Genomic DNA, 18,853 nt, shown 5'->3' with positions numbered 1-18,853 from the left:
TTTAGTGCACTACATGGCTGTTTTATGTTGGACATTTCAGTTAAAACTGCTTCTAGTTATACATGTGTCAGTGCTGGTGAGATCTGGCTAACAGACAAATGGGTCCATGGTGGTCCGGGTTCAGTTGTGTGAACTTTTAGGTCTGCGGGTGTTGTCTTCTTGTGTGGATGTGGCTCACTGAAAGGTTCTACTAGAGCATCAACTGAAGATTTTATAGACTTCCGATGGCCGTTTTGCATTCTTACCTCCGTGAAGTGAGAAGTTTGAAATGTAAGGCACTTACAGTAAAGGAGCAAGGAGTTTAAGATTTTCGCTCTTGCTCTGGAGACGTCTGCTGCTAAGTCTTTACAACTGAAGTTCACATTTACAATTTCCAGGCATGCAAGTCTCATTTTGGGAAGTAATATGAGCAGTTTGGTATTTCAAGCCGATGGCTCACTTGATAAATGTGTAACAGGCATTATGAGATGTTAACTTAGTCGGAATGGTGCACAGGCCATGTCTAAACAGTGACTTATATCCTAGTGCCATTAACCTATATCCACAAAACTTTGGGCCATATGTACAAATTTTAGGAATAGCGATTGCCTAATTGTGATTTTCTGCGAATTACAGTTGTAAAATTGCTATTCCTAATGTTTGGAACAAATTGAGCTTCATTTAGCGATTTCTAGTGGGTTGTAAATTGACCTACTTCATGAATATTAATGAGGTAGGTCGCAGTTTGCGACTCATTAGGAATTGTAGCCATCACAGTGATGGTGGCCTGCTGGGGTTAGAGTACCATGTCTGTGATAACTTTTAATAAAGCAATCTTTTAAAACATTTTTTTTAATTGTTTTATTTAACGCAGCCCATCTCCCTTAACCCCTTCACTGTGGCGTCTATTCCGCCGCAGTGCTAAGGGGGTGGTGCGGTCGCGCGGCGGGCGCACGCTGGTGACGGAACCGCTCCGTCACTAGTCGCGGTTGCGCTGTGCTCATGACGGAGCGGTTCTATCACGGCCCCGCCCGCTCAATAGAACGTTCAGCGCAGGCGCGGAATCCGTGCCGCGCAGGCGTTCCGAGCGGGCCGTGACGGAACCGCTCCGTCATCAGCACAGTGCGACAGCGGCTGATGACGGAGTGGTTCTGTCACCAGCAGGGGAGGGGTTAAAGAAAAACTAGATGCGTTTTAAAAAGATAAAAAATGTAACCTGAAGTTGCATTTAAAAAGAGTAGACAGTGGTCTGTGAGACTTCTACTTGCGCTTAAAAATATTTGAATCTACATTCACAAAGGGGAAAAGGTCCTATGGGGGACCCTTTTTCCTTTTGCAAATGCTTACCACCTCCTCTGAGGTGTCTGTAAAAAATGAATGTTTTGCAACCTTAAATTGTCGCAAAACATTCATACATACGACTGCGAATGGTATTGTGAAAGGACACCCAAAACATGCCCCTTCCAAATACCGATTTGCAAACGCAATTTGTGATTTGGTAACAGGTTATCGAATTGCAATTTGTCTTTTGTACATTTAAAAAACGTTTTTTGAGGCTGCAAGCGGCCCGGTTCTGCGAATCCTGTTGGCGACCTCAAAAAAGGTTTTGTACATATGGCTCTTTACTGTTTGAGCCGGTCATGACCAATGCACTTTAAATGCCATTCACAACTTCTTGTTTTTGTCTGTTTGGAAGGTTTCCAGGTGGTTGTGCTGAGTTCTCTTTGGTAGCACATAACATTTATTGCAGGTTGGTATGAGTGATGTAGAACTCCAGCTGATCCAGCATGATTAGCCCCTTTCTAGTGTGAAAGCATTTCCCTAGAGCACAGATGTAGAATTTCTATATCCGAATGCCCAGGACGTATTATTTGGGGTCAAGGGCAACAGGTTTTCGTGTGTTTTGTCCTTAATAATACTGGATTTTTATACAGCGCGAACAGCTACCTCTTGAGGAGGTGTGCCGGCGCTAGTAGAACACAGATCACCTGGGCCAAAGATAGGAGAGCTAGCGTGGCTGGGTGAAAAGCCAGGTCTTTAGCAGTCTTTAGCCCTTGGGACAAGTATGCCCAATCCCCTGCAGCACAAAACCTTTGGAGGTCAGTTTGCAGTACTACATTATGCATCAGGGAAGGGCTCTGTCTGCAGTTAAGGTAATATTTTTGTCCATATGTTAATGCTGTTCAAACTTCTATTCATGGTTCATTAATTTAAAGCCTTTATTATTAGGGTGAGCGCTCTAAGTAAATGTTTTAAGCTCTGACTGCACTACTGACAGTGGTTCCAGTATAAAAATGTGTACACAGGTTTTTAAAGTTTAGCAATAGGAGGCTATGTATAATGCTCCCAGAATGCTCTCTTATTTTATGTAAATAGTTCCAGAAGCTCGAAAGCAAGATTGGTGATTCTTTGCTTTTAAAATAAAATAAAATGTTCACAAAAACATAATTTTTTAGCTAAACTACTATAAACTAGGTACAATTTCTTTGCAGCTTAGTTTAGTAAAATGTGTTGATGTATGCTAGTATTTCCCAAAAATATTCGTAATGGAAAATCAGTGTAACCAGTTTCAATTCAATTACTGGGAACAAAAATAAACAAGCGTTGGCAAAGCTAGTAGGTCTGAAATTGGTGGTCAGCCTTTTGGTTTTGTCAATGTGTGACTTGTTTTAAGCATGGTTTTAATAAAAAATTATTGAATTGGTGTGGAACTCCTGAGCCCTCACTATTATAACAAACATTGGGAAAAGCAAAAATTGTTTGGTCTCAAAAAGCACGCATTGCCACAGTTGTTCCTGGACTGAAAAAAACTACTTTGTGTGCCGATATGCTCCTTGTGAAAGAGCTGAATGCTGTCACTCACAGTGAAGCCAGCTGATGGAGGGGGGGAGGGAGGGGAAGGGAGAGCGGGGGAAGGGAGAGCGGGGGAAGGGAGAGCGGGGGAAGGGAGAGCGGGGGAAGGGAGAGCGGGGGAAGGGGGAGCGGGGGAAGGGGGAGCGGGGGAAGGGGGAGCGGGGGAAGGGGGAGCGGGGGAAGGGGGAGCGGGGGAAGGGGGAGCGGGGGAAGGGGGAGCAGGGGGAGCGGGGGAAGGGGAAGGGGGAGCGGGGAAGGGGGAGCGGGGGAAGGGGAAGGGGGAGCGGGGAAGGGGAAGGGGGAGCGGGGGAAGGGGAAGAGAGCGGGGGAAGGGGAAGAGAGGAGAAGGGGGGAGGTAGGGAGAGAGGGAGAGATGGAGAGGAAGGGGGAGCTGGAGAGACATGGGGAGGTGGAGAGACATGGGGAGAGGGAGAGAGGGAGAGGGCGAGGGAGGAGAGGGAGGAGAGGGAGAGGGGGGAGGGAGAGGGAGGGGGACATAGAGGGGGGGTGAGAGGGAGGGGGACATAGAGGGAGCGGGAGGTGGAGAGGGGGGGGAGAGGGGGGACGGGGAGCGGGAGAGGGGGGAGGGTGAGAGGGAGAGAGGGGAGGGTGAGAGGGAGAGAGGGAGAGGGAGAGAGGGAGGGAGGGGGAGGGAGGAGCGAGAGGGGGAGAGGGGGAGGGAGGGAGGAGTAGGGAAGGGAGGGAGAGAAGAATTTGTCACTGCATTACATGGCACAAAAAAGACAAGTGGATTTATGAAGCAACCTGCCCCATGGACAAGTAGATATTTTATTAAGATTCTACACCTCTGCTAGAGTGTAAAACATTCCTTTCGATCAGTTTAGCAATGGCACATAGTTTGAAAGTTGTTAGTTTTGTATGTCCTGTTCTCTAGTGGCTCGGGAGTTTCACCTTGAGTGAAGAAGTGTTTGTTATATTGTGGAAAATTTGAAAATATGTGTGTGTATATCTATATATCTATATCTATATCTATAGAAGACTCTAAGGACCCCAAGCACATTTCAATGAGCATTACCTTTTTACTGAACCTTGATGGATGTTGCATAGTCCATCCAGTGGAAGTTAGACCTGTGCCCTTAGGGTTCCTCCGACAACTCTGCAGTGTATATGATGGTCCATAGATTATCTTCTGGTGAAACATTTGTCATCCCAATAATTCTGTCTTCAATTTATTTGAGGTAGACTGGTGCAGACCATGTCACGACCTAGGTCTGACACCGTACATGTGAGGTGGTACTGCTTTGCTGCATATACTGTCCTAGAGCAGACTGCATGGAAATTAGTTTTCAACTGCATCATTTTGAAATGTTTGTGCCTAAATTAAATAATAAAAAATCCCTACAAATTGCCAGGAAACAAGCACACCCGGTATACATGAGTAACTGCTCCTCAAGTATGCAGTGTGCTTTGCCTGCATTAAAAGACAAATTATAAGTAGCTTTGAGTCAATTCAATTCATGAAGCTTTATTCTGCACATATAAAATGACCATAAAAGCACAAACAGAATAAAGTCATACATATTATAAAAAATACACATCAAATTTCATAGCAAAGAACAACCCAGAGAATACAGACATAATTTGTTTAAAAACGCATACTTTTCCTAATATTAGTATACTGAATTTAAAACGTTGCAGTATAAAAACAGATATCAACAGATTGTAAGTTAAAAAGTAGATTCAGTTCCTGATTAATTGTACGTACACCATATTTAACAAACATAGGTTTCAAATAGGCAGTACGCAGATTCATGTACAGTTAGCAAAACAGTAGAAAGTGCTTTGTTTAGATACGCCATCACACATACATGGCCCTAGTGGATGTCTCTTAAGGTTCGGCAGAGCCACTAGGTGGTAAGCTATTCCAAACCTCAGTCTGGTCAGCACAAACTTGTGAGATGGCCTTGTCACCCCTACCAAATAATTGGGGAAACCTCCAGCAGTAATATACCTATTATAAAACATAACAGTTGATAGAGTGCCATAGCCTAAGGCACGTTTCCTTGCATTATATGCCAAGAATTTAGCTTTAAACTCTATTTTGGGTATCTGAGAAGCTGCACTAGGGTCAGTCAGGACATTTATATGAAATATCTCTGAAAAACAAAAAATGACCTATTTTAGCAAGGGTATATTTAGATATTTGTCCAGCGAGATACAATCCTCAATAACAGATCTGTTAAACGTTTTTTCTTCTGGAGCCAAATTGACTGCCAAATCATAAGTGGCCTCAGGGAATAACAGATCTGTTAGATAATTGATATCCAGTTCTCGATGGATTAACTCGGTTGGGGCAGAGGTTGGTAAAGACAGGAGCTTTTTTAGAAAGGAATTTTCCTCCTGCTGCAAAGGGTGGTCTTTTCTGTGACCCTAAACAAACATTGGGAAAAGCAAAAATTGTTTGGTCTCAAAAAGCACGCATTGCCACAGTTGTTCCTGGACTGAAAAAAACTACTTTGTGTGCCGATATGCTCCTTGTGAAAGAGCTGAATGCTGTCACTCACAGTGAAGCCAGCTGATGGAGGGGGGGAGGGAGGGGAAGGGAGAGCGGGGGAAGGGAGAGCGGGGGAAGGGAGAGCAGGGGAAGGGGGAGCGGGGGAAGGGGGAGCGGGGGAAGGGGAAGGGGGAGCGGGGGAAGGGGAAGGGGGAGCGGGGGAAGGGGAAGGGGGAGCGGGGGAAGGGGAAGAGAGCGGGGGAAGGGGAAGAGAGGAGAAGGGGGGAGGTAGGGAGAGAGGGAGAGATGGAGAGGAAGGGGGAGCTGGAGAGACATGGGGAGGTGGAGAGACATGGGGAGAGGGAGAGAGGGAGAGGGCGAGGGAGGAGAGGGAGGAGAGGGAGAGGGGGGAGGGAGAGGGAGGGGGACATAGAGGGAGGGGGAGAGGGGGGGAGAGGGAGGGGGACATAGAGGGAGCGGGAGGTGGAGAGGGGGGGAGAGGGGGGACGGGGAGCGGGAGAGGGGGGAGGGTGAGAGGGAGAGAGGGGAGGGTGAGAGGGAGAGAGGGGAGGGAGAGAGGGAGAGAGGGAGAGGGTGAGAGGGAGAGAGGGAGAGGGAGGGAGGGGGAGGGAGGAGCGAGAGGGGGAGAGGGGGAGGGAGGGAGGAGTAGGGAAGGGAGGGAGAGAAGAATTTGTCACTGCATTACATGGCACAAAAAAGACAAGTGGATTTATGAAGCAACCTGCCCCATGGACAAGTAGATATTTTATTAAGATTCTACACCTCTGCTAGAGTGTAAAACATTCCTTTCGATCAGTTTAGCAATGGCACATAGTTTGAAAGTTGTTAGTTTTGTATGTCCTGTTCTCTAGTGGCTCGGGAGTTTCACCTTGAGTGAAGAAGTGTTTGTTATATTGTGGAAAATTTGAAAATATGTGTGTGTATATCTATATATCTATATCTATAGAAGACTCTAAGGACCCCAAGCACATTTCAATGAGCATTACCTTTTTACTGAACCTTGATGGATGTTGCATAGTCCATCCAGTGGAAGTTAGACCTGTGCCCTTAGGGTTCCTCCGACAACTCTGCAGTGTATATGATGGTCCATAGATTATCTTCTGGTGAAACATTTGTCATCCCAATAATTCTGTCTTCAATTTATTTGAGGTAGACTGGTGCAGACCATGTCACGACCTAGGTCTGACACCGTACATGTGAGGTGGTACTGCTTTGCTGCATATACTGTCCTAGAGCAGACTGCATGGAAATTAGTTTTCAACTGCATCATTTTGAAATGTTTGTGCCTAAATTAAATAATAAAAAATCCCTACAAATTGCCAGGAAACAAGCACACCCGGTATACATGAGTAACTGCTCCTCAAGTATGCAGTGTGCTTTGCCTGCATTAAAAGACAAATTATAAGTAGCTTTGAGTCAATTCAATTCATGAAGCTTTATTCTGCACATATAAAATGACCATAAAAGCACAAACAGAATAAAGTCATACATAATATAAAAAATACACATCAAATTTCATAGCAAAGAACAACCCAGAGAATACAGACATAATTTGTTTAAAAACGCATACTTTTCCTAATATTAGTATACTGAATTTAAAACGTTGCAGTATAAAAACAGATATCAACAGATTGTAAGTTAAAAAGTAGATTCAGTTCCTGATTAATTGTACGTACACCATATTTAACAAACATAGGTTTCAAATAGGCAGTACGCAGATTCATGTACAGTTAGCAAAACAGTAGAAAGTGCTTTGTTTAGATACGCCATCACACATACGTGGCCCTAGTGGATGTCTCTTAAGGTTCGGCAGAGCCACTAGGTGGTAAGCTATTCCAAACCTCAGTCTGGTCAGCACAAACTTGTGAGATGGCCTTGTCACCCCTACCAAATAATTGGGGAAACCTCCAGCAGTAATATACCTATTATAAAACATAACAGTTGATAGAGTGCCATAGCCTAAGGCACGTTTCCTTGCATTATATGCCAAGAATTTAGCTTTAAACTCTATTTTGGGTATCTGAGAAGCTGCACTAGGGTCAGTCAGGACATTTATATGAAATATCTCTGAAAAACAAAAAATGACCTATTTTAGCAAGGGTATATTTAGATATTTGTCCAGCGAGATACAATCCTCAATAACAGATCTGTTAAACGTTTTTTCTTCTGGAGCCAAATTGACTGCCAAATCATAAGTGGCCTCAGGGAATAACAGATCTGTTAGATAATTGATATCCAGTTCTCGATGGATTAACTCGGTTGGGGCAGAGGTTGGTAAAGACAGGAGCTTTTTTAGAAAGGAATTTTCCTCCTGCTGCAAAGGGTGGTCTTTTCTGTGACCCTAAACACTTGCCCCATACAGAACAATAGAAATACATCTTGCTTGATATATCTTAAGCATGTCCCTGCTACGTCGGTCCCCCACCTTAGCACAAAATCTGAAGACGCCATGGGCACTTTTAGACATTTTAATACGAATGTTGCTAAATTCATTGGACCATTTTCTATCTTTGGAGAAGGTTATACCAAGGTAGCAAAATTTATCTACTTGTTGTACATTATCCTGATCTATAAAAAAGGTATTTTGAAATTTGCTTCTAGCCCCAAACGTCATTGTATGTGTTTTCCCCTTGTTCATGATCAATTTTCTGTCCTTAATAAAGACAGAAAATCTATCTAGTAGGCGCTGTAAACCCAGAGGCATTCTAGAGAGCAGGACAGCGTCGTCTGCATATAATAACACAGGGACAGATACGCCTTTGATCTGGGGGGCATCCGCTTTGACATTTTTTTAAATTACGTCGATACCGTTAATAAAATAAAAAGCAGGGGGGCCAAAACACAGCCCTGTCTAATCACTCTTCTTACATTAAATTTTGGAGTGCATTCACCTTTAACGCTGTAACGCACAGATGTTTGTAATTTCCCGTACAGCCTTGCGAGAAAAAAAAGATGATACCCTCTGGTGCTCCTAGCTGTAGCAGGGTTGGCCACAGAATAGTTGTCAACCATGTCAAAAGCACTACTTAGGTCTGCAAAGCAGAGGTACAGCGATTTCTTGTTTTAATTCAGTGTATTTCCCGATCAACAGATCAAGGTTTATACACTGGTCGATTGAGGTACCGGGTTTTTATGTACCCGGCAGTGCCAGGGGGAACAACTAAAGACCTCTTGAGTCCTTCCTGTTTCGGACCACAGAAACACAGTCTTCTAGGTGATGTCAAGAATCGAGTTTATTGGCTGCAACCAGTAACGGGTATCCTAGAAGTACAACAGCATGAAGCGCATGTATTTTCTCAGGAGACTGCTCGTTTTCACAGAACCAGCCTCTTCTTTTTATACACAAAAATAAGCTTCAGGCAAACATTCCTGATTTTACAGTTGGTCATACAAATATTTCTACTACAAAGAAAAAGCAGAGTCATGATGGCAAGCCCATATTTTAGTTTGTCCAGTTCGTGATAGATTACCCGGCTAGGCCCAGAACTTCCATCAGATATCGATGGACCCCAATAAAATCAGGCACCTCCTCCTGACCGTCTCGACGCTGTTGATAGCGGTCGCTCCCCAAGCTCCCTGCTCGGGCTGGTATCGTTGTGCTGCGCTCCTCAACTAAACCTGCTGTTTCTTAACTGTGCTTTATCGCGATCTGCTTTGCACTCATTAATACGAATCTCAGGGCCTTTTGCCAACTTTAGCACGATAATTTATCCTGACGCTGCTGCAACGCTAATTATTTGAGTTTGCCTCACTTGATCAGCAATTAGTTCATAGTAGCACTTTTGCATACATTGTGTCATCGTTGCGTTGATATTTGTGGCTGTTTACTTTACTTTCCTATCCGCTACCATTTTGTTGTTGTTGTTGTGCCTGCAAGCCCGTCCTCTAGAGCCCGCCCCGCCTCCCAGCTGAGCCTCCCTCCCATTGACTGCATAGGCCGCTCCCGTACTCTGAAGCACTGTGACCGTCTCGACGCTGTTGATAGCGGTCGCTCCCCAAGCTCCCTGCTCGGGCTGGTATCGTTGTGCTGCGCTCCTCAACTAAACCTGCTGTTTCTTAATTGTGCTTTATCGCGATCTGCGTTGCACTCATTAATACGGAATCTCTGGGCGTTTTGCCAACTTTAGCACGATAATTTATCCTGACGCTGCTGCAACGCTAATTATTTGAGTTTGCCTCACTTGATCAGCAAATAGTTCATAGTAGCGCTTTTGCATACATTGTGTCATCGTTGCATTGATATTTGTGGCTGTGTTTACTTTACTTTCCTATCAGCTGCCATTTTGTTGTTGTGCCTGCAAGCCCGTCCTCTAGACCCCGCCCCGCCTCCCAGCTGAGCCTCCCTCGCCCCTCCCCCACTACCCATTTATGACAGATGCTTTCCCGCGCAGCGTTCACTCGCAGCGGTCGCGCCCCATGCGCGCCGAAGGTGCACCAAAGGTAAGCCCGTCTGCGCCCGTCCGCGCCTGGACCGCGCCCATCGCCTGTCCCCCTGGTCCCCGCCGCTCCCAACCCACTATAATCACATATGATGCCGCAACTCTCCTCGCCCTCAACCCCGGACGCACACCACAATGCTGCGAAGCCACCCCAGGACGTACCCACGGCCCATTTGCCAAGTTCAACTGCTTCAGGACCCTCACCAAATCCACTTCCTCCATACACAGCTCCGACTCTAACCGCCTGAAGTGCATCCTGCTTAACACCCGCTTGGTCCAGACACGCAACTGAACTCTGGGACCTACTCGACACTGGGTCACCGGACATCGCCTTCCTTACAGAAACATGGATGAACACATCATCAGCACCCGATATCGCCATAGCCATACCGGACGCTTACAAGATTATCCGTAAAGACCGCACCTATCAAACAGGCGGAGGCATCGCCATCATCCATAGGAACACCATCAAAATCACGACCAGCTCCGCCGATAATCTTGCAACCGCCGAACATCTCCATTTTCAGATCCACACCGACCCTAGGACCACACTTAGAGGCACCCTCATCTACAGGCCTCCAGGTACCCGCACTCAATTCAGCGATGACATCACGGACTTCGTCAGCCCACATGCCCTCGCCTCCGAGAACTACATTCTTTTAGGAGACTTCAACTACCACCTTGAAAACAAACACGACAGCAACACCACCACCCTTCTGGACAATCTGGCCAATCTTGGACTCAAACAACTTGTTGACACCTCCACCCATGTAGCCAGACACACGCTCGACCCTATCTTCACCTCCAGCAAGCACATCTCCTTCGATCGCACCACAGCTCTCCATTGAACGGACCACAGCTGTGTTCACTTCAGCTACAAAACCACCCTGAACCACAACCGCCCACAACCTATTCCTCGGAGAAACTGGAACAAAATCACCTCCGACCAACTCCTCACATCACTCAACCAAAACCCTCCCACCCTCTCATTGGACCCAAACCAAGCGGCCACCAATCTCAAGCAATGGATCACCCACAGTGCTGACGAATTAGCACCCCTGAAAAAGCACCAGATCAAATCAGCCAGCAAAAAGGCTCCCTGGTTCAATGATGACCTTAAAAAATCCAAGAAGCTATGCCGCACCCTGGAGAAAACATGGAGGAAAAACCCAGCCACCGACAACATGGCCACCCTCAAGGCAGCCACCCGCAAACACCACCAACTGATTCGATCCGCCAAGAAATCAGCATTCAAGGATCGTCTCGACAACAACACTCACAACAGCAAGGAACTTTTAAACATCATCAAAGAATTCACCAATCCCACCGCAGCATCTAACGACATCACCCCTCCCAAGACCTCTGCGATGCGTTATCCTCCTTCTACAACAAAATTGCCGACATCCTTAACAGCTTCGAGAATACTCCCAGCGAACAACCCTCCCCACCCCCCTCAGATCCTACTCCGCCAACCAACAACCTTAGCGCCTGGAACCCAATCACCACTGAAGACACCATCCGCCTAATGACCTCAATCCACTCTGGCTCGCCAACCGACCCCTGCCCACACCACATCTTCAACAAAGCTGACTCCATCATCGCACCCCATCTCCGTGATGTCATCAACTGCTCGTTCAACTCTGCCACCTTTCCAGAAAGCTGGAAACACGCCGAACTCAGCGCCCTTCTGAAGAAACCCACAGCAGACCCCTCTGAACTTAAAAACTACCGACCCATATCCCTCCTCCCATTCCCCAAAGTCATTGAGAAAGCAGTCAACAGCCAGCTCGCCGCCTTCCTTGAATCCAACAACTCCCTCGATCCATCTCAATCCGGGTTTCGAGCCAAACACAGCACCGAAACCGCCCTCATTGCAGCGACAGACGACATCCGAACACTACTGGACAACGGAGAAACAGTGGCCCTCATTCTACTCGACCTCTCCGCCGCTTTCGACAGTCTGCCACAGCACCCTTATTCAACGCCTCAGCAACATCGGCATACAAGGAATAGACTTGGACTGGATCATCTCATTCCTCGCTGGGTCCGACTTCCCCCATTCAACTCAGAGGCCACTGAAGTCATCTGTGGCGTACCACAAGGATCTTCACTCAGTCCCACCCTCTTCAACGTTTACATGAGTCCACTCGCCTCCATCGCGCGTCAACACAACCTTAACATCATCTCTTACGCCGACGACACCCAGTTAATCCTTTCTCTCACCAAAGACCGTCACACCGCAAAAACCAATCTTCACGAAGGCATGAAAGAAGTAGCCGAATGGGTGAAACATAGCCGCCTAAAACTCAACTCAGACAAAACGGAGGTGCTCATCCTAGGATCTCCCCCCTCTGCCTGGGACGACTCTTGGTGGCCTTCCGCTCTGGGCACAGCACCCACACCCACAGACCATGCACGTAACCTTGGCTTCATCCTAGACTCCTCTCTCTCGATGTCCAGACAAGTCAACGCAGTCTCATCCTCCTGCTTCAACGTACTTCGCATTCTCAAAAAGATCTTCCGCTGGATCCCCCTCGAGACAAGAAAGACTGTCATCCACGCACTGGTCACGAGTCGACTGGATTATGGTAACACACTATACGCCGGAATCACAGCAAAATTACAGAAAAAACTCCAACGCATCCAAAACGCATCAGCGAGACTCGTATTAGACATCCCTCACCAAGATCACATCACCGGACACCTAAAAGACCTCCATTGGCTTCCCGTCAACAAAAGAATTACTTTCCGCCTTCTCACCCACGCACACAAGGCCCTCTACAATCTAGGACCCGAATGCCTCAACACTCGACTGTCCTCCTACAAACCCACCCGCCAACTAAGATCGTCCAATCAAGCCCTCGCCGCAGTCCTGCGCATCCGAAAATCCACCATGGGTGGCAGATCCTTCTCCTTCCTTGCTGCCAAGACCTGGAACTCACTCCCCACTCACCTCCGCCTTACTCAAAACCACATCTCCTTCAGAAAAGAACTTAAAACCTGGCTATTCGACAAATAATGAACCCCTTCCCCAAGCGCCTTGAGACCCACTGGGTGAGTAGTGCGCTATATAAGTGCCCGAACGTGAACTTGTAAAACAAGTCATAAAGAAGAAACAGGGACAGGTGTGTGTGAGATTAGCCATAGCTTGTATGCGATGAACGGTTTATGACATGTTGTGCCTTGATACTAATCTCATTCGGCCACTGGGATGGGAACTGCCTCAACAGGTTTGGCTTGAGGCAGTGGAGTCAGCTCGCCCAGGTCACAGAAGAGTCAGCAAAGGTGTACGTGTCCTTTCAGATCGAATTCGGCCTTGGTCATTTGACTATGTAAGGGCAATCACAAAATGGATGCCGCTCACAAAATGGAACCGAGGGTTCAAGACGAAAACTACGATTTCAGGGTGATTTCGCCACTCAATCATGACGAAAATGCTTAGGTATAGTATCTCAATCATTACCGGTCTGCCGATACCAAAATCGTCATGATACAATGATATTTTGACACTAGTGTAGAGCTTCGGTTCCACACTAACAGGGTCCAGAATTTTCAGTACCACAGACCCTCCTTTTGCCCTTATATAGGCAATAACCTATACTCATGCTAATCCAGGTCTGTATACATAAAGTCATTGAGGTGCTGCTGTAGCATCATCCTATTACTTAGTTCATCTCTTGACACAGGCTTCCTTACACATGATGTAGCACAGAGGCCACATATTGCAGGAGTGCACTGTACACACAGGCAGAACATGAACAGAATGGCTAAGACCATCCCAATGACTATCAGAATTTTCCATCCCCAGGCAGATATTCGTTCCTACAACCACCCCATTAAAGACCAGTCCCCTTTGTCCACGTGAATGGACTCAGATCTTATGCAGTTTGGAGATGGCCTGGTATACTGTCGGAGCATTATCGGGGATGAAAATGCAGCAACTTGATTGGATCACTTTACATACCCCTCATCGGTCTGCAAGTATGACATCTAGGGCAACCCTGTTCTGAAGAGTCATAAGGCGGTCCGACTGGAGCTCCGCAGTCAAGTTACTAAGGGCACCAGCTGTTTCAATCACAGTGGATTCAACTACCCTCTTCAATTGGCGAATGTTACTGCTGTTCACCGTAGGCCCCCAAAACGGCAGAAAACCTTTTGCGAAATCCCCAAACTCCTGTTCCGCAGTGTCGTCTTCACTCACAACACCCCTATCTGTCCTTGTCCTATGGTAATCTGCCTCGGCCGTGTAGGTTGGTGGCAGCAGGAACGAGATAAAACATGTGTCCGAAAAGTCCGGGGGCAGCCATGTATATGCTCTATCATGGCAGACTAAGTAGGTACCCTTAGCTGCTAAGAATGAAGGGGAGGTCTGAGACGAGAAGATGTAAGTTTCAGTACAGATACTCTTCCCTAACTGAGCTCTGGGGTTTTTGCCATTCCCCTGCAGACCTAGGTGACCTTGATAGGGTACTATCCAGATTGGGGAGGATTTCTTTGCTCGCAGGCTCTCACTCAAGGAATTTCCATATTTCGTTATATTCCATCTACTGTAAACCTTCAATTCATCGCTGGGAATCGTTCTATACGTGTCTATCTCTGCTCATATTTCTGATTCCCGCCAGTAGTGCCTTGTTGCTCGAGTTGTTTCCTGTGGGACGTGGGGAATATGGTTCGATGGCAAATAGGAACATTGTTTGAAATGCCCACAAAGAACCATAGTAGCTAAATGGCAGGACAAAATATGGGATACCCTTATCTGTCGTGTGTGGCATAAGTCCACATACCCAAAAACTTGTGTTCATTACAAACTGGTGTTGGTGTAAGAGCTGAACGAATGAGTTATTTATAAATTCTAACCTTCTGGCAGACTCTTGTTCAGGTAGAGGGTGAAAAGAGTGCGGGGAAACAATAGGAGGTGGTGTAGGCTGTGTGGTGTGTGCAAATGATACTCGAAAGGTGAATAAAGCATAGCCTATTAAAAACATCATTATACTACACAACATGAAAATGCATATTATTAAAAATCGTGTTTTCGCCATCACAGTGCATATTCTGGTTTCAAAGTTCGTTGATCTGGCAGGTCTCTCCATCTTGGGAAACTCCATCCTCTAAATTGCTGCCCGCGGTGGGAGGTTGTTTCTGCTAAGGAGTGCTTCTGTCAGTCCAGGGTAACTCCCTTGAACCAAACAGAACTGTCGACCTAACCGTCTCCAGCTGCACTCTAAAGACTGTGGCAACCGCGACCCTAGCAGCAGAACCGGATGGCGGTTCGAAAATCAAAAATTAGCTAGTTTCTTGGATGAGAGAGCTGCACAATCAAAAAGAAAAATCTTTTATTTGTCCATAGTCCTAGGTCTTGGCCTCAAATTGTAACGATTTCTACCAGGTGCTATGTGGTCTTGGAACAAGAGTTCAGGCTCTGTAGTGTTCAATCGAATTGACGGAGGCACAGCTTCTTGTAAAATGTTGTCGCTTTCCTTTTCAGAAGTAGTTCCTTTCAGACGTACATCACAAAAGGGTAGGAACCGAGGCACAGTCTCAGCCTCCGAGTCAGCAATTCCCTCCTGGACCCACCGGTCATACGGAAGAGGCAGTGGGACCCTCTTACAATGGTTGCCGTGAACCCAATGTTTTTTCCCTTTAACTCGGACGGCAGATCTGGTCGAGAGAAGAACTAGATGAGGGCCGGTCCACCGGGGCTGGTCATTCTTTGTTCGCTGGAAGTTCTTGACCAGCACATATGATCCAGGATCGATAGGATGCCCTGGAGCTTCGGAGGCCTGAGGTAGAATGTCGTGGACCTGTTGTTGTAAAACACGCAATTTAGCCGTCAATTCATACAAATAATCAAGCAGTACAGGATGCTCTATTTCGCTAACCCTGGTGGGCCTTGGCACTCCCCATATGTTGGCCGGGCGGCCGAACACAATTTCATGTTGACTAAGTCCCATTCTAGAGTGAACAGTCGTTCTTGTTGATAGGAGTGCCAAGGGCAGGGCGTCAGGCCATTTAAGACCTGTGCTTGCTTGAATCTTGGCCAGTTTCAACTTTAACGTGCCGTTATAGCACTCTACTAATCCAGCTGATTGGGGGTGATTTGCAGCGTGGAACTTCTGTTGTATGCCTAGCCCCTCACGCACTTTCTTCATCACTCGTCCCACAAATTCACTCCCATTATCACTCCAGACCATTCTAGGCATTCCGAATCTAGGGAAGAATTCCTTGACAAGGGCTTTAGCTGTGGATAAAGCAGTGTTGTCCTTAAGGGGATACGCTTCCACCCACCTGGAAAAGGCACAAACAACGAGTACGTATTTCAGATTGTTGCACCTATCCATGTGGATGAAATCTAGCTGCAAAACCTCGAACGGATACGTTGGAGGCGCAAAATGACCAGCTGGAGTTGGGGTTCCCTTACCAGGATTGTACTTCAGACACACCATACAATTCTTGACAACATTCTCTGCACACTTAGGGAACCCACTATTCTGCCATACTGGAGCCAACAACTTACAGATCCCTTTCACGCTGATGTGAGCCATTCCATGAGCCATTGTCACCACTGCAAGCACATACGCATTGGGTAACAGCCATCTCTGATGCTCTGACAATTCAATCCAACAACCATTCGCATCCAATTTACCTTTACTTTCTCTCCATTCATTCAACTCTTTCTCTGTGGCTTCGGCTTGGATGGACTTCACACTCTCAATCGTATCTTCACACATACCAACATCACCAATCCATCTCGCAGGGCCTGCAACATACATTCGACTCATTACATTCCTTGCAGTTTCTTATGCAACTTCATCCGCAAACGCATTCCCACGACCAACATCATCCGTAACGTTTTTGTGTGCACTGCATTTCACAATCGCAACTTGTAATGGCAAGGTCAGTGACTCGAGAAGCTCATTCACTAACTGACCATGCTGGATCTTAGTACCATGCGACGTCAGGAACCCACGTTCACGCCACAATCAGTCAAACTGTGAGCCACGCCAAAGGCGTATTGGCTGTCCGTGTACACATTCACTCGTTTTCCTTTTGCCAACACACATGCTCTTGTAAGTGCAATCAACTCTGCTGCTTGCGCAGAATTGTGGGGGATACGTGCAGCTTCAACAATTGTATGCAACGTCGTCACAGCATATGCTGCAGTCGTATCACCATTCGGCAACTTGAAACACGAACCATCAACCCATAAGGTATCATTACATTCAGGAAGAGGAGTGTCCTGTAAATCTATTCTCCCTCTTGGCTCTTCTTCTGTCCTAAAACAGCAGTCCTGTTCTTCGACCTCATCTGTCTCCATTGGAATGGGCAATAACGTGGCTGGGTTGAGTGTGTCGCACCTCTTTATGTGTACATGACTCGCTAACAGTGTCGGCTCATCACTTGACAATCGAGCACTAGTTAAGTGCTGTGTCCTTGTTCTGTTTAACAAAATGTCTACTGCATGTGGGACCATGACGATTAGCATATTATTCATTACTAACCCAGCAGACTGTCGAATACAGACAGTTGCTGCCGCAGTGGCCCTCAAGCAACTTGGCAATGCCTTAGCTACCGGATCTAAAGTCGCCGAAAAGTGCACGCACGGACGCTGTTTGCCCCCAAAAGATTGTGTCAGGACTGATTATGCACAACCTTCTTTCTCATGGACATACAATGTAAAAGGCTTACTGTAGTCGGGGGTACCCAACGCCGGAGCCGAACACAATGCATCGCGCAATTCGTAAAAGCTTTTCTGACACTCTTCAGACCACGGAATGGATTTCGGTGTATGCTTACAAGTTAATGCCACCAAAGGTTTGGCCAACAAGGAAAAATTCGGTATCCATTGTCTGCAATATGATGTAATTCCCAAGAAAGCACGCACTTCTCTCTGTGTCCTAGGGACACTCAATTTTGCAATTGCCTGAATCCTCTCTGGGGTCAGTTTCCTTCCCTCTTTCGATAAGAGGTGACCTAAGTAGGTCACTTCTTGTCGACAATATTGCAACTTTGAAAGAGACTTTGTGGCGCAGATCACACAAATGACGCAACAATGACGAAGTGGCTTGTTTGCAAATCTCCCCCGTATCTGCAGCGACCAACAAATCGACGTACTGAATAAGGGTAGCGCCGTCAGGTAAAACAATTGTGTCAAGCTGTGATTTCAGAGCCTGACTGAATATTGATGGACTTTCACAGTAGCCCTGAGGAGCGCGTTTGAAACGGAAGCTTCGGCCTCCTAAATTGAAGCCAAAAATATCCCTGCTCTCCTCGGCAATCGGGATGCTGAAGAAAGCATTCTTCAAGTCAATCCCTGAGAACCAAGTCGCTGAAGCTGGAATCATAGTCAATAGGGCAGTGATATCAGGAACAACTGGAAACTGTGGCACAACAATCTTATTCACTTCTCTAAGATCAATCACAAACCTATAGACAGGTGGTTGGGAAGGATCAGTACGCTTTAAAACCGGCAGAAGAGGACTATTACAGATGTTGCCTGTTGTCTCTTAAATTACATCTTTCTCAATCAGATCGTAAATGATTGCTAACAACGCCTTTTCACCTTCGCTAGAGATCTTGTATTGGGGAATACGTGGCATTCTAACATTGGCTCTCAATGTTATAACATATGGCGCTATTTCCAAAAGACCCACATCATTAGAGCCAGTAGCCCAAAGTATATCTGGAAGAGAAGACAATTCTGTTGGAAATTTTTCCCTTGACAAATACATTGGAGAAACCACTTTCTTACCTAGTGTAAGTTGTACTCCCGAAGGAGAACAGTACAAAGTTGCATATAATCTCTTTAACAGATCCAATCCCAACAAGTTTTCACCACAACCTGTTGTAAGAATGAGGGGTGCTTCTAATTCACATGGCCCAACAGAAAGGGACATAGGACTAGAGATCGGGTTCCTAACCGGGGCACCAGAAAAACCTACTGAAACGTTCATTTCGCCAGACAAAGGTGCGCCAGGGAGTTTTGAGTGCATAATAGAACTCTTTGTAGCACCAGTATCCAACAGAAAAGGTTCTGACACACCTGATGTAATCACCTCAACATAAGGTCCATTCTGAACTACTGGAACTGAAACAACTCCCTCTCTCT

General features: G+C 46.5%; 1 protein-coding gene across 1 annotated transcript in view; it reads left to right on the top strand.

Annotated features, from left to right (window-relative positions):
* The window catches only part of IGBP1 (immunoglobulin binding protein 1), a 106,581-nt gene that overhangs the window by 33,006 nt on the left and 54,722 nt on the right, over positions 1 to 18,853 (top strand). The gene's annotated exons all lie outside the window — the stretch shown is intronic.

The sequence above is a fragment of the Lissotriton vulgaris genome, chromosome 4_1 (genome assembly GCF_964263255.1).
Source record: "Lissotriton vulgaris chromosome 4_1, aLisVul1.2, whole genome shotgun sequence".
Lineage (NCBI taxonomy): Eukaryota > Metazoa > Chordata > Amphibia > Caudata > Salamandridae > Lissotriton > Lissotriton vulgaris.
The sequence above is the reverse complement of the archived record's forward strand: the minus strand, read 5'-3'. Positions and strand labels throughout refer to the sequence as shown.